The sequence below is a fragment of the Dermacentor variabilis genome, chromosome 2 (assembly GCF_050947875.1).
Source record: "Dermacentor variabilis isolate Ectoservices chromosome 2, ASM5094787v1, whole genome shotgun sequence".
Taxonomy (NCBI): domain Eukaryota; kingdom Metazoa; phylum Arthropoda; class Arachnida; order Ixodida; family Ixodidae; genus Dermacentor; species Dermacentor variabilis.
The window spans coordinates 267,237,876-267,252,390 of NC_134569.1; the positions used below are offsets into that span (position 1 = coordinate 267,237,876).

Genomic DNA, 14,515 nt, shown 5'->3' on the forward strand with positions numbered 1-14,515 from the left:
GCTGGCACATATGGTTCAGATACAGATGCCTGTATGCGGACTTGCACGACGTTGATGCGGAGATTAGGATAATTATGACATCCGTAAGGAAGAGGCAGCTGACGGCCGTAAGCTGTTGCGTTCTTTCCGCCAAACTACCCGGCCAGGTAGTGCTGTAAAGATGCTGTATAAAAGTGACACGCGGTGACAGGGAAATTATTATACTTAGCAGCCGACCGTACGTTTTGTAGCTTAGGTCGTCTTGTGCGTTTGTGCTACCTTTATTAATGAGCCATTTCTTGACAATGTTCATGACTATGTAACCGCGTTTGTGTGGATGCGTAGACGTGTGCTTTTTGTTGTACTTGTAAAAATGCAAATAAAATATTTTCAGGCTTACTCAATCTTTGGTGTCGTGTGCGTTTATTCCAGTCGAGGCCATCGTGCCACCTGGAAACCGCATTCTGTCAGTAGCCCTACACGAAATGCAACAGCTGGAGCGCGGCGGCACAACTCGGGGTAACGGCGGCGTAATAAACGGAAAACCGCTCGGGATGCCCTTAAAAGTCAGTTTAGAGTGTGCCTTAAAGGGACACTAAAGGTTACCAGAAAGTCAAGTTAAAGTGGTAGAGCAATGTTCTAGAACGTCTAAGGCGTCAATCTAATCGCGAACAGAGCTTTAGTAACCGAGAAATTGAGGTAAATGCATGACACGACTTGAGACCCCCCAGCGACGTTCCGGTACTAGCCCGATGACGAAAGCACTCCTCATAATTTGTGTTACTAATACTCAACTACTCGTATTAAAAATATCATTTCATTCGATTAAAAGACGGAAGAAAATGCTACTTGTCTACGTCTATTAGATTCTAAGAAAAAATAACATTTTGACGTTACCCTTCAGTAGTATGGGTGGTCGAAAAGTTTCGTTTTCGCTCGACTCTGCGCTGCGCACGCTTTGGAGTTTCAGTAGTTTCGTTATCGCGTCGTGCTGTGCGGGTCTGCTGGCTCGCGAAACTTTCATTTCGAACAAGCAGTGAGAATGCCACGTCCTTGTGATGTCGTGGGAAGCCCTCGTTGCTTTTCCGCTCCGGAGAGCCGGTGTCGAGGCCGCCGTCGTAGTACGCAACGACGCCGGCGGCGCGAGCCCTCAGCAGCAGGTCGCGCTCGTCAGTGCTCAAATCGCTGAAGTTAAGCCCAGCATCGCGAGCCCATCTGTCGTTGTCAGGGTCCATTGTGACGAGCGTCGAAGTTTGCGTCATAGAATAAAGTACCAGCTTATGGTCGCGCGTTTCTCCTTCCGCTAGCCACCATACTCCCACTTTCGCTCTGCTGTCGGCTCTGTCTTGGCTCTGTTTCTGGCCGCGCGTTTGCGTTTTGCGCGGAAAAGCCGTAGCGCCGTCTGCGGACGCCGTTCTACTCACCGATGGCGCAACGTCACTATGAGACCATGATGTCAGTACTCCTCGATCGGAGGGCGGGCGATTTGAACTGCGCTAGAGGTACGCGGACGCTTCAGAACGCATTTTCTCTTAAAATAAGTCTCTCCTTGGCACGAAACAAGCGTTTCGAGGTTTCTGGGATGGTATTTCAGCAGTCCTCGTTCACTTAATAGTAACCTTTAGTGTCCCTTTAACTCGATATGACTCAGCGCTACATGTATTCTGCTGCGCCTCGATCGTGCTCCCGCCAGTTTGGTTGCTGTGTGGCAAACGTAGCGCCTACATATATATGTAGGCGCTACGTTTGCCACACAGCAACTAAACGGGCGGGAGCACGATCGAGGTGCAGCAGCCAAAACCCAGTAAAGCCACAGAACACCTGGTAAAGCGGCCATACTGTGCAAAACCTCGTTTCCGTTTCCTGTTGTACAGCGCCACCTGTGGTCGCATACTTTAGTTCACGACGCCACCGCTACGCTTATTTCCGTAGCACTGTGGAAGGTACAGTTTCCCTTCTCGAAGTTTGTATAGGTGTTCTGTGGTGCGTCTTTCGCCATCTGTGCTTTCGCCTCGGAGAGCTCTGGGAGTACAGAATCTGCGTTGTGTGACCCGTGCTTCCTTGACAATTGAAATGTCGAAGTGGACTAGCGCCTTGGCAGCGAAGTTCTGCGAACCGCGATGCCGTGGCGTGCGTGGAATCTCCGGCCCACGCCTACCGCTGGTCGTGTGTCTCCGCAGTGGGTTCAGTATTTGTTGGCTAAAAGTCGTGCAGTAGTAGTGGTGTGGCGTGTCGGCTTTAAGTCTCGGTGAACTCTGGTGTGACTGGTGAATGGTGACTGGTGACTGACTCTGCTGAATCATGAACAGCAGGTTGCCGTTATCCCTCAAGAGAAAAGTATATAATAGCTGTGTCTTACCAGTACTCACCTACGGGGCAGAAACCTGGAGGCTTACGAAAAGGGTTCTACTCAAATTGAGGACGACACAACGAGCTATGGAAAGAAGAATGATAGGTGTAACGTTAAGGGATAAAAAAAGAGCAGATTGGGTGAGGGAACAAACGCGAGTTAATGACATCTTAGTTGAAATCAAGAAAAAGAAATGGGCATGGGCAGGACATGTAATGAGGAGGAAAGATAACCGATGGTCATTAAGGGTTACGGACTGGATCCCAAGGGAAGGGAAGCGTAGCAGGGGGCGGCAGAAAGTCAGGTGGGCGGATGAGATTAAGAAGTTTGCAGGGACGGCATGGCCACAATTAGTACATGACCGGGGTTGTTGGAGAAGTATGGGAGAGGCCTTTGCCCTGCAGTGGGCGTAACCAGTCTGATGATGATGATGATGATGAACTCTGGTGGTGTGAGATCCGTATTTCTGAAGAATTCAGTGGTGCTGACGATTGAAATATTCAAGTGGCGTAGCGCCTCGGCAATGCAATTTGCGAACCGGCGCTGTGCAGCAGCTTCGTCTAGGGTGCCTTGATGTCCTCCTCACCCGCCGCTCCTTTCAGGGTGGAGACATTCTTTGACGGCGCCGGAGCCGCCAGAATCGGTTCGTTCTAGCCACCGCCGCCATGTTCATGCCCGCCGCGCGCGCTGCACGGTGCAGGTGGTAGGACGTTGCTGCGACGAGTTCGCTGGGTGTCGTCGGCACAAAATGCCCGGCTGCTGCGTGCCGTTGTGCAGTAATCACTCAAGGAATGGTTGGCGAATGTTTCAGTTCCCAAGAGATCCAAGAAGAAGAATTTTGTGGACTGCAAGGATCAAGCGGGACAAATGGCAGCCCACGAACACCTCGTGCATATGCAGTGTGAGTACTGAGGCGCTTCGTGGGAATTATTTTTCCGACGTGAACTTTCTTAAGCGTTAGTGATGATCGAAGTAGATTGCGTATTATGTTTCCTGGTAGTTAACATTGGGCTGACAAGTAGATTACCAGTTAAGCAAACTAGTAGCAGTAACATTAAAGTGTTTACAAAAAATAACATCTCGACTGTCTCCGTCATGTTCCGAAAACCTATGTGCGCGTCTGTGTTGTTTATGGCGTGGTGTGTTGCGCGTTCGTTAATGTTTTTCAGCTTTTCGGTGCTGCAGGCGTATCAATTTGAGTCGTTCATCTCGCCCTTCCGGACGGTGCAGGACAACCAGGAAAAAGCTGGTTGGAAAAAAATTGTGCGCCCAAAGTTCGACAGTGTTCTGGCACCCTGTAGTATAACCATTGCTAATTAACGTTACTTGGACGTTACTCGCACGTGCGGAATTGTTTGCGTAACATAATATTATGGTTTTAAATGTAGCAGTTGCAGTAAAGTTCGGAAAATGTTTAGGAACGTACGAAACAGAGCAATTGTAGGCGTGTGAACACTGGTCATATCTTGCGAAGGAAATAAATTTTACGACTTTCTATGAACGCGCAGGCTCATTTCGAAGAGGACAGCTTCGAGCAAAACAGAGCAGACGGATGGAAAAAACTAAAGCCAAATGCGGTGCCGACAGTGTTTTCCTTCAGACGTAAGTTGTTCAATTTTTCAGCGTGTTCCATTTTCATCTCTCGGTAGGAGGTGGGGGAGGGGTCGTTCTTAAGCTGTTGCTACGTAACTTATATATATATATCTATATATATATATATATATATATATATATATAAGAACAAGGGCGCCGGGCACGAAAAATTAGTGACCCTGACCGAAAATGACATTTTGTCGCTCTACAGGAGTTCTAAGCGTGTAACGGATGTAACAAGCGGTGCTTCCGACAGAAAAGTGAAAAGACATTAAGAAAGTCGTTCGTGGCATGTACCGCTGTTGCATAATGCTGTTTATGGGATGCATTTTGATGATATCCTTTGTTTTCGCAGCTTTGCCTCCTCACAGAAAGGCACCAAAGGATAGGACCGGACCCGCTGTCCTCTCGGCCCTACTTGAATATCAACACGACATAGCCACTGATGATCATGAAGCTGCAATGGACCCAATGTCGTCACCAGGCAGGTTTGAGCTGACTCAAGGACAGAATTGCAGCCCACACGACGCCAGCTCAAGTGCACTGGTAACAGACGAAGCAGGTCTGCAAGTCTCAGCCAGTGGAATGAATCCCGGGGTCTCTGACCTGCAGTCTGCTTGTACCTCTTGCGCAGAATTAAGTAAGCAGCTCGCAGACCTGACACGGAAATACTGCGAACTTCAAGAATTGCATACCCAGGCAAACTCAACAATCCAAGGTCTCCGTCTCTGAAGGCAGCAACCTTCATTACCCAAGCGATGCAGTCATGCTGGTTCTCAAATCTTGCGAGGAACATTTTAATGGTATCACCACCTGGACGGAAAGCGTTTTCACCGTGAAATCTCCTTTGAAGGCTGAGGCTGTAACCACATACTTGACAAAGATGTTGCTGTGGGGCGTAACGAGCGCCTGTCAGGAACACAAAGAAACAGTGGAAAAGCTCCTTGAGTCAAACTACGCGAGACTGAGGCTGCGTGTGCACCTGCGTCAAGCCGCGGCAACGGGACTTGACGGGCATGCAAGCAAGACGTGTGCAGGAGCGAGCCTACAGTGAACACTGAAATTAAATTTTAATGCATATCGCCAGAATTCAAAAACTTTCGTTTCATTTGTGTTACTCTTTTAATATAGTTTTCATTCATGTGTTTATTCTTACTTTGCTGTGCGTGCTGATTTTTCACCTTGTGTCTGTACAAGGTATCCGCTCTTTTTCCTACTTATCGAACTGAGCTGCAAGCTGACATTCTAATTTATTTTGTTCAAGTTAATTCAAGGCTTCATTGTAGTTTCTGGTCGTTGGTCTGAGACCTACGAAAGACATGTAGCAACTGACACCTCCTGACGGCTGACATAATAAAAACCTGCATGGCGACCCAAACGTCGTGACCGAAATCACGTATCTACTCGTCACTTATTGACCTCGTTTCTTTACCACCGGCATCTTCTTATGCAATAGGAATTTCCAGGGCTGCATGCCAACATGCTCACAAGCAACACAGGTTCACGGCGTAACTCTTCGCGAAGAACAGAAATGCAGGCAGCGTAGCAATTTTTGCATTCCTCTATGAACGCTTGTGTTTAACGCATCATTTCCCACTGTAAAACAAAGGGATTGCCGCGCAACTTAATTTCTGTATTTACAGTTCGTAAACAAAACACGCCAGGCCAGTGATCAATGGTTGCAACGCGTTTTACGAGGGTACTTCCCACGACCTACTGTATAAACAGTAGGTCGTGGTACTTCCAGACGACAGCATTAAAACGACACTAAATAGAAACAAGAAGTTGAGCTGGCATAAAAGAGGGGCCCTAAGGAAGGCGCACATATTTTTTCGGTGCAAAAATATTTCTTAATAGTAGAGAAATTCGTAATCGAAGTAATCAAAAAAGCGCATTGCTTCCGTCAAACCGCTCATCCACACGCGCGCCAACAACGCGCCGCTCGCAGCGGGCAAGAACATGGCGGACGCCGTTGCAGACGACGCACTTGTCTCCACCCTGAAAGGAGCGGCGGGCGAGGATGACATCGAGGCACCCTAGCTTCGTCGTGTTCGCCCCTTTTCGGCAGCGTCATCACATCGCACATGCACCTTTACTTGACGGGACTCGTAGGCGGAGGTATTGCACGTGTTTTTCGCCAAGACTTACGTAAGTAATATAATGCTTAAGGTGGTGTTTCTTCACAACTGTTCACGCGTCCTTGAAATAGGGCAGCGCATGTTTTCAATCGTGTTCAGCGCTAGTGCACTATCCGTGACTTCATGCGATTTATTTTTATCGTGGGCTTTACGACAGTTGTCGCGTAGGGCTGTGAACATAACGGAGCTTTAGTGACGTCACATGATCTGCCAGAATTCCACGAAATGCAGAGTAGATGTTTAATATTATTCGTACTAAGGGCGCGATAAGCACAGTGAGGTGGAGCTTAATACTGTGCCCTGTGATGTTCAGCTGCATTTGTGCCCGTTTTTCCCGCTCTTAGTATTGGCAACGGGACGCAGGGTTCGGTGCAAAGTTGGGACGAATGAATGTGTATATACGTCTGCAATAACTTCACCGCAACACATTTGTTGCCCTGAAGATACTGCCCCGCCCGCTTTAATATAATCTCAGGTGCTCTCGAACTCTCTATTTGCCGGTATTTTTATTTTCACCTGCTGAATGGTCCTACCGCAATACATATATATAGTGAAGTGAAGCTTATTAATGTTGCCAAGTGCTTTGACAGTGTCAGATCTAACAGTTATACAATGACATGGCCAATACAACAGCTCACACCTTCACTTTAACAATTCTAGTAGGACTGTCAAACTAATCTTACAGCACAGAAAAACGTAAACACCTCAAGAGTTGATTAGCAAGTAATACTGGAAAGTACAAGTCTAGTGGCCAAAGGTGTGGTGATGTGCTTTAAACATTCAACCAACACACCTTAAGTGCTTAAAAATTTCTAGCTTATTGATGCAGGCTGATCAGACTTACTTTGATATTGGTTGTTTCACAATGAAAATAATAGTACTGCATACGAGGACGCAAGCGACTCGTGTGCTGCTTGGTTATGCAAACCACATGGGTGCCAGAAATACCCAAACATGGTGCTTGTTTACACATGCTGCTTGCGTCCACTAATCTAAAGCTCTCTAATGTCAGCAGTATAAAGAGAGGCTGTAAAAATATGGCTTTGAATTTCACAACTCCAATTTTGTTTCTTCTGTACTTGTACAACCTACGGTTTCGTGACAGCATCTGCCTAGCTCATTGCCACATTTTGCGACAAAAGCAGTGACGATTCAGTCACAGTTGCCTGTCTTAATATTACTCCAATAATTCTTTAAACAGTTCATTTTTTAAGCACGAAGCATGTCATGCCCAACTAGATAATTAACCACGCAATAATCTACTAAGAGTGGCTAAAAAATCAGCAGTCTTCTGAAGTCAGCTTGATTTGCAGCTGCGAAAATTGGCTATTATTGAATTAGGGCAAGGAAGAAACGGCTTGAATAAACATATGTCTTATCAGAAAGTTGCGGTGGTGTGCTGCAGGCTAAAAGCCGTTTTGGCATTGGTCTACCTCTGTCCCAAAACCAGGCACCACAGCCAAGGCAACTTCACTTGGCTTTGACAGCTTCAAATTTGCTTTCACAAGCACGTAATACTCAGTCGAGGTAAGCTCAATGCACATCACCCACATTGGGGATGCAAAGACATACGGCCAAGAGGATGCCACCTTGACGAAGCAGACACCACAGACCTCGAATTAACAAATGACACCAACTATCCCAACTGGTATACCCTCCATTCAAACCAGAAGGGCAGCACTCTTACCTAGCATGGGCAACTAGGGCCTTCATCCAGAGTGTCAGTGCGACTCTGCCCCAAGAGGCAGCGACCATTATATGATTTAATACTTGATGTAGGGGTGAAAATGTGCCACATTCACAAAATCGGGGTTTCAGGCTGGGACCATTTCCGTGATGCACTTGAGTGTGCAGAATGTGAAGGTGTTGAAGAATCGCTAGCAACACGCATCCTTTACACACTGCAAAGAGCGACATGCTAACTAGAGCTTACTGGGCGCGTCATTTAAACATATAGGCCTCAGTAAGCTGTAACACATTCTCGGCTATAACAGGATGCACCAAATACTGTAATACTATTGAAAACACGCTGCTCGATTTTCAGTGCACATCTGAGAAATTTGAGGAACAAGCTGCAGATGCTTTCCCCGACCACCTCACAGTGACTGACCGTCACCTGAGTTGTAGGCACCTTAATGACCACTTGCCAAGGAAGGAATGGAAAGCCTCTATATACGATGGCAGAACCTGTTGTTGCTCTCGAGCATGTCAACACTTAAAGTGCACATGGCAAAGATGGAGTCATTTTTCAGATGTTGAGGAATCTTGCCGAAACAAGGAAGCAGTCACTATTGCTTGTAATCAATGAAATCTGGAATATTGTAATTCCCCACAGAGTGGAAACACTTGGTCATGATGCCACTACCGAAACCAGGCAAGAAACCTGACACCATAGACAACCTTTGATCAGTTTCACTCACATTGACAGTGTGCATATTGACTGAAGGAATGTGCCTCGCGAGGCAATAATTTTCACCTGTGCCAGATTGGTTTCTGGCCTAAAGTTGACACGTGTGACAATAGCCTGTTTCTGCATCAAAGCATCACCAATACTAGCCGCATCGGAGGAAAGATATGTAGGTTTTTTTAGTCGTAGTCGAACCAAGGAGAATGTTGAGCACAGTCTTCAATGAGAAGGTACTGGTGGCCTTTCATGAAGCATGCCCACGCATTAGAGTTGCCAGTATTGCCAAAGCCTCTTATGCAACCAAATGTTTGAAATATGAAGTTACAGTAAACAGCCAAAGAACTTTTACCAACTGCACAGGTGGAAATGCAGGTAGAGCCCGAACCAGCACACTTGGTTGCAGGAGTGATTCACTGATGGAGGTAAGAAGGTGACTTAAGAGTTGGTGATAAGCTACACCGAATGCAGGTATGCGCAGTATGTGTACATACTGTTAGGCTGAAACAGGTTAATTTTCTCCAAAGCAATATCAAAAGCTCAATTTTTTTAGGATGCCACTCGTGCTTTAGGTAAGTGTGGACATCATCATCATCAGTCTGGTTACGCCCACTGCAGCGCATAGGCCTCTCCCATACTTCTCCAACTACCCTAGTCATGTACTACTTGTGGCCATGTTGTCACTGCAAATTTCTTAGTCTCATCCACCCCCCCAACTTTCTGCCGCCCTCTGCTACGCTTCCCTTCCTAGCAATGTGGACAGGGTTATATAAAGCGGCATAGGCAAATGATACAACTAGATACAGCTGTTCAGCGTAATATTTTTTTCTGGACTAAATTCTTGCTCCTTGAACTCATTCGAGATCATTAACTGTAGCACCAAAGTAGTGGAACACTACCAGAACAAAGGCATGTAGTGTGCCCATCTCAATTCTTATGCCAGTCTTCTTTTTTACACCAATAGCTGCTATGGGCCAACTCCCCTGGTTCTGATGTCTACTGGTGTTGTCACTCTAATTCCCAAATTCATTGCAGAATATTGCAGATAAAGTTCTCATTGTGATGCGTGGATTCAAACATATGATCGAAAGATTGGCAGTCCACAATTCTACATTTCAGCCACTCTGCTGAAGGTACAGTCGTGGCGAATACTGATCCTGGAGAGTGCGATCTAGCCAACAGGTGCCATGATTGGCCAACACCTGTTCAATGTCTGCGTACTGTATGTAGAGCTGGCGTCCACGCCTTCAAATTCTTACTCATCACTTTCCTCACTAGTGAAGGCAGTTAATTTTTCTTCTTACATGTAATGACAGTGATTAGGCGCATCTGCTTTATTAATCTTCTAGTGCTTGGCTTCTCAGATTTACTGGATGGGGCTGGTTGATGGGGCAGAGCGCGAGACCTAGCAATGGGTAGCTAAAATATAGATTTGAGAAAACCAAATTAATTCAGCAGTAAGAAGCTAAAGGGTTGTTTTTCTGGAGACCAGTGAACAAGTCTGGATGTGAAAGAGGAGGAAGAAAACTAGTATTTCCACTTCAACACTAGGAGGCACAATTCGCACAAATAAGTACGACTCTTACTTATTTTACTTCTTTAAAGGCGATTACTAACTGGCACTGGCAAGTGTTCACTTCAACAAACACCGAATGAAGCAAGCTTCCTGCGCATATTTCACCATTTATTGCATCACTTTCACAGTATGAGTGAAACTCCAATTTTCGTTATGCCACAACTTGCCCAATCTTGTGTTTTGCAGTAGGATGTTAGCAGTGCTATTAAGGCACTTAAATATTTAGTAGTAGAGAAGAAAAAGTAAGAAAACAGTGGCTTTTTGTGCATCGACTATGCATGCACCTGGTGCTCTCATGTCCATTTTTTCCGCTATCTGCAAAACCATTCTAAACAAGAAAAGCTCATACACAATTATTGTGCAGAGTCAGACAACTAAACCAGTATCCTTGGTAAGCAAGGTTTACTTATTTGGTGACATTTTCTGTGGCCCTGCTATTGGGCTTTCTTTTCATCCTTTTCAGCTGTGCAGATTCATTAAGAAGTGACAAGACAGTTTGACAATTTTAATCATTGAAAGACTTAGCGAAACCTTTTTTGGGTTGTTTCTCCTTGCTTTCAGACTCTGCACATTGCCTTTTAAGGCATGTTTTAAGTGTTTCTTTTTTTTATGGAGAGGGCATGTTAACATTTTTTACACCATGTGAATTATGTGGTGCCATAGTGTGTTCTTGGATGGAGTCTTGCCTTTTCATTCAGTACAATATAATGTCATTTTTTGTGTCGTAGGCCATTTTACATTTGGGTTTGAGTGTAGCATTTCGCAAAGTTTTGCCTCTGTCACCCAAGCTTGCAAGTTTGCTACCCGCTGCTGTTGACATGTGACACACATGTGACTTTTGTTCAATAAAAGGAAGTCTGTCACTTATCCTGTGCACTGGTTGTCTTTTTGAATTACAATTTGTTGCCTATATTAGTTCTTTTGTTGTATCTCAGATTAGGAATGGCTATCACAGTTGACATCATTTAACCATATTGCACACAACGTGGATGATATGTACTTGCAATACATGGCCACCATAAATAGAAGTTGATTATTCAAGAACAGTGTCTTTGCGTGGTGGGGCAGCCATGAATTCTAGCTATAAGTTATCAGCACTGGAAGTAGCACTGTTTGTGCAGAATATAGTTCAACTCTACTACTTTCAGACATCATTGTTTTTATCTGCATTTGTATAGCTCCAGTTCCTGTGAACAACACGCTTCTGGCGGAAGAGTGGCTTGTACCTGCAGTTGGACCCAATGAATAGCCAAATTTCTGCCCGTTTTCACGTTATTAGCATATTAATTGAGGCAGTCGTTCTTATAGTAGCCTGTTTGCCCAGTGTAGAAGCCACGATCTCATACACATGTATGTACACATGTCTCTTGTAACACGCCAACAAATCTTAGTGCGCAGGCTATGCATGACCAATTACATATGCCTTCATGGTGTCACGATCTCATACACATCTTCAACTTTGCAGGGGACACAGCATCTGGCACATAGTTTGTCACAGGCCATGTCTTTGGGGCAAGTTGGGTTTACTTACTTGCAAGGAGAGAACCAAGCTTGTTGGATATGAATTAAACCGCCTGTACACCCGGTGGCTTTCTTCATGTTGTGTGACATATATGGTTGTAGCTACCCTTGCTTTATGCACTTCTTGTCCGGCAGCAGGTTTGCTTTTGAAACACTCAGGATAGCTTTCATCAAGCTGGACAGGAATAGCACTGAAAAATCGGCAGATGTTAATTGTTGCACTTGTCATGCGAAGCTTCATACAGTATGACGAGGACGGAAATTAATGAGGGTGTTCCTCAAGGCCTTGTAGCACATGTGATGAGTTTGGAGCAACATGATGTATAGCACTTTTTTGATCGCATGCTATAGGTTCAGCAGGTGTGGCCATGGTTGAAGTGCAGCGCAAAGTCAAGAAAACATATATCTATGAGCGGCACCCTGGTAAAGGAGACGCTGGGAAAACTAGTGGGAAGTCTGTTGAACATCCAATTGACCAAGTTGCTGGCTTCATCAGGCAAACTGTGATAAAGAGAAGGAAGCAATCAACACATCAGAAGGTTTTTGCGTATAGACACTGCTAAGGTTCTCAGGCATGTCTCTTGTAACACGCCAACAAATCTTAGTGCGCAGGCTATGCATGACAAATTACATATGCCTTCTGTTTGGACAAAGAACTGCTCATTGTAATTGGTGAAGATGGAGTGGACAAAAAAAACGGCAGTTCCACTAATCTGGTTTCACTGGTATCAGCAGTGCTTTGTAAGTATGCATCGCCATACTGCCCACTGCCTTCTTGGTTGACATCAGCAAGGACCGGCTTGAGGCAAGGGGTAATAGACATCTTTACAAGCTAAAAATGCATGCATGCATGGAGAGCACATTGTGTCGAAAAAGTAGGCACTTCACAGGGGCACTGGAGAAGAAACAGATTATTGACAGTGGCCAAAGGCAAGTTTATCTGCTACTAAACACCCAACACTGGTGCCATGTGACACCTCTGAAACAATCCTTCTGAAAGAAGAAATCATCCTTGTGCATCCATAAAGAGGGCGGATAGGCAAAGCCCCTTCAGCAATGCTGCCAGTTTCAAAAGGCCCACTTGGCACATCCTGAATGCTTCCTTCTTCGACTTTGCTGGGTGCAAGCATTCTACTGTCCAAAAGTTGTCATTGAGAGCACTGTTGGTTTGGTGGCAATACAGTTCAGAAGCGACTGCAAGAAACCTCCCTTCCGAGTTGGTCTGGAGGCTCATGGTGCTCACGAAGCGACACCATGAGACAAGCAAGGTGACCGGACGCCTCCAAGCCCTTGTTCGTTTATCACAGTGTTCTGTTAGTAACAATCTGAAACCAACAAGCTCAAGTTCAGCACTCGTGTGATTACTGTGGAGGATCCATAATAAAAAGCAAAAAACAGAAAACTGAAGGGAAAGGATAAGGCACCATTTAACACCTAGTATTGCTGCAGCCCACCCCCTTTTATTTTGTCTGGTCATGCTACATTTTTTTCTATAGATAGGCATGAACTTATCCTGTGCACAGCTTACTGCAGAGAGCATAGGTGATGTTCCCAATCAGTGTCAGATTTTTATATACACTATGTTCTGGCTCAAAGAGGCTCGAAACACTGCAATGGAAGCTTCTAATAGAAAAAGTGCCTGGAAGAAAAAAAGCTGTGCTGCAACCATCTTGGCAACATCTTGTCCCCTTAATAAAAATTGTGCTTCCGTATAAACTTCAGCCCTCCAGTTTAGAGTAAAGTACCAGTGCACTTATGAACAACTAATCTATTCTCAAAGAGCATGTGCAGTCCAGCCAGAAGCATAGGCATGAATCCGCATTGTGCTCCTGCATTGAAGGTGAATGATGCGTTACAAAATGGCGAATGTGCCTTAGTAAGCTTCCCTGCAATATGAATTTGTAATGTACAAAGAATTGTCAATTAAGCTTACCAAGAGCACAGATGAACTTACAAATTATACCACAATTGAAAATAATGAGCAAACCTGTGTGCCCTTTCCACTCTTAGTATGCTTTACTGCACGATGCTTATTTCCACCTCTGTATTGCGGTGTAGCAAGCTATGAAAGAAACGTTGCATAATTGAGCTTTTTAAGATTACCCTTTTTGCAATACACCTATGCTCTGCGGTGAAGCCTATGCAATGTACTGCGGTGAAGCATACTAAAAGTCGAAAGGGGCCACTGTCACGGGACATAAAAAGAGTTCTTTAATTATACCCTATGATTATACACTCGCGCAACCGCCGCCCCTCAGGTCGCCTGAGTGGACATACTATGCTGGGTGATAGCGGCCCCCTCCCACTTTTAGTGTCCTTTACTGCGTAACTAAAATGTACTGCTGCGAAGAAGCAGTACATTTGTATTGAGTGAATAAACAAATGGTTTTTACAACAATACAGAAATAAACGCGCACCATGCATCATTCTACCACATGGAAGAGCGTCGCAACAAAAGGTAGCTGATTCACACAGGCTGTGTAGCCGACATATGAGTCGTAAAGGCTATTATGGGTAATTCAAAATTTCACACACACAGAAATATGTTTATATGTTTACGTTCGTACTCCTTGCGTAATAAGACTTCCAGAACTTCCACAATAGGAAGTAATTTACAACACACTAACGCAAACAACAGAGACATATGCCTTGTTTTCAATTCGGTCGTCATGCAAATGACATATAGCACGGAAAAACGTGAACATGCTTTGTGTTAGCATCGTAAACTTTATACTAGGCAGGGAGCACACCACAATCCCGTGACAGCCGCTAATGAGACCAAAACGGGAGCACATATCTGTGAACGTGCAAATGGAGACCCTAAGCCACTCTGCTCCTCCACCACCCCCCGCTGCACGGCTGAACCACTCGTTTCAAGCACAGCACACCTAACACACATTCAGCACTGAACAGTGGGCGGTCGACGCAGTCGCATTTACATGACCTGTAGCGAG

General features: G+C 45.3%; 1 long non-coding RNA gene across 1 annotated transcript; it reads left to right on the forward strand.

Annotated features, from left to right (window-relative positions):
- Positions 1-2,988: 2,988 nt before the first annotated feature.
- On the forward strand, positions 2,989-4,397 carry LOC142571265 (uncharacterized). Its single transcript, XR_012825827.1, has 3 exons — positions 2,989-3,230; positions 3,838-3,931; positions 4,278-4,397. It is a non-coding gene; the product is annotated as an uncharacterized LOC142571265 (long non-coding RNA).
- The last annotated feature ends 10,118 nt before the right edge of the window (positions 4,398-14,515 follow it).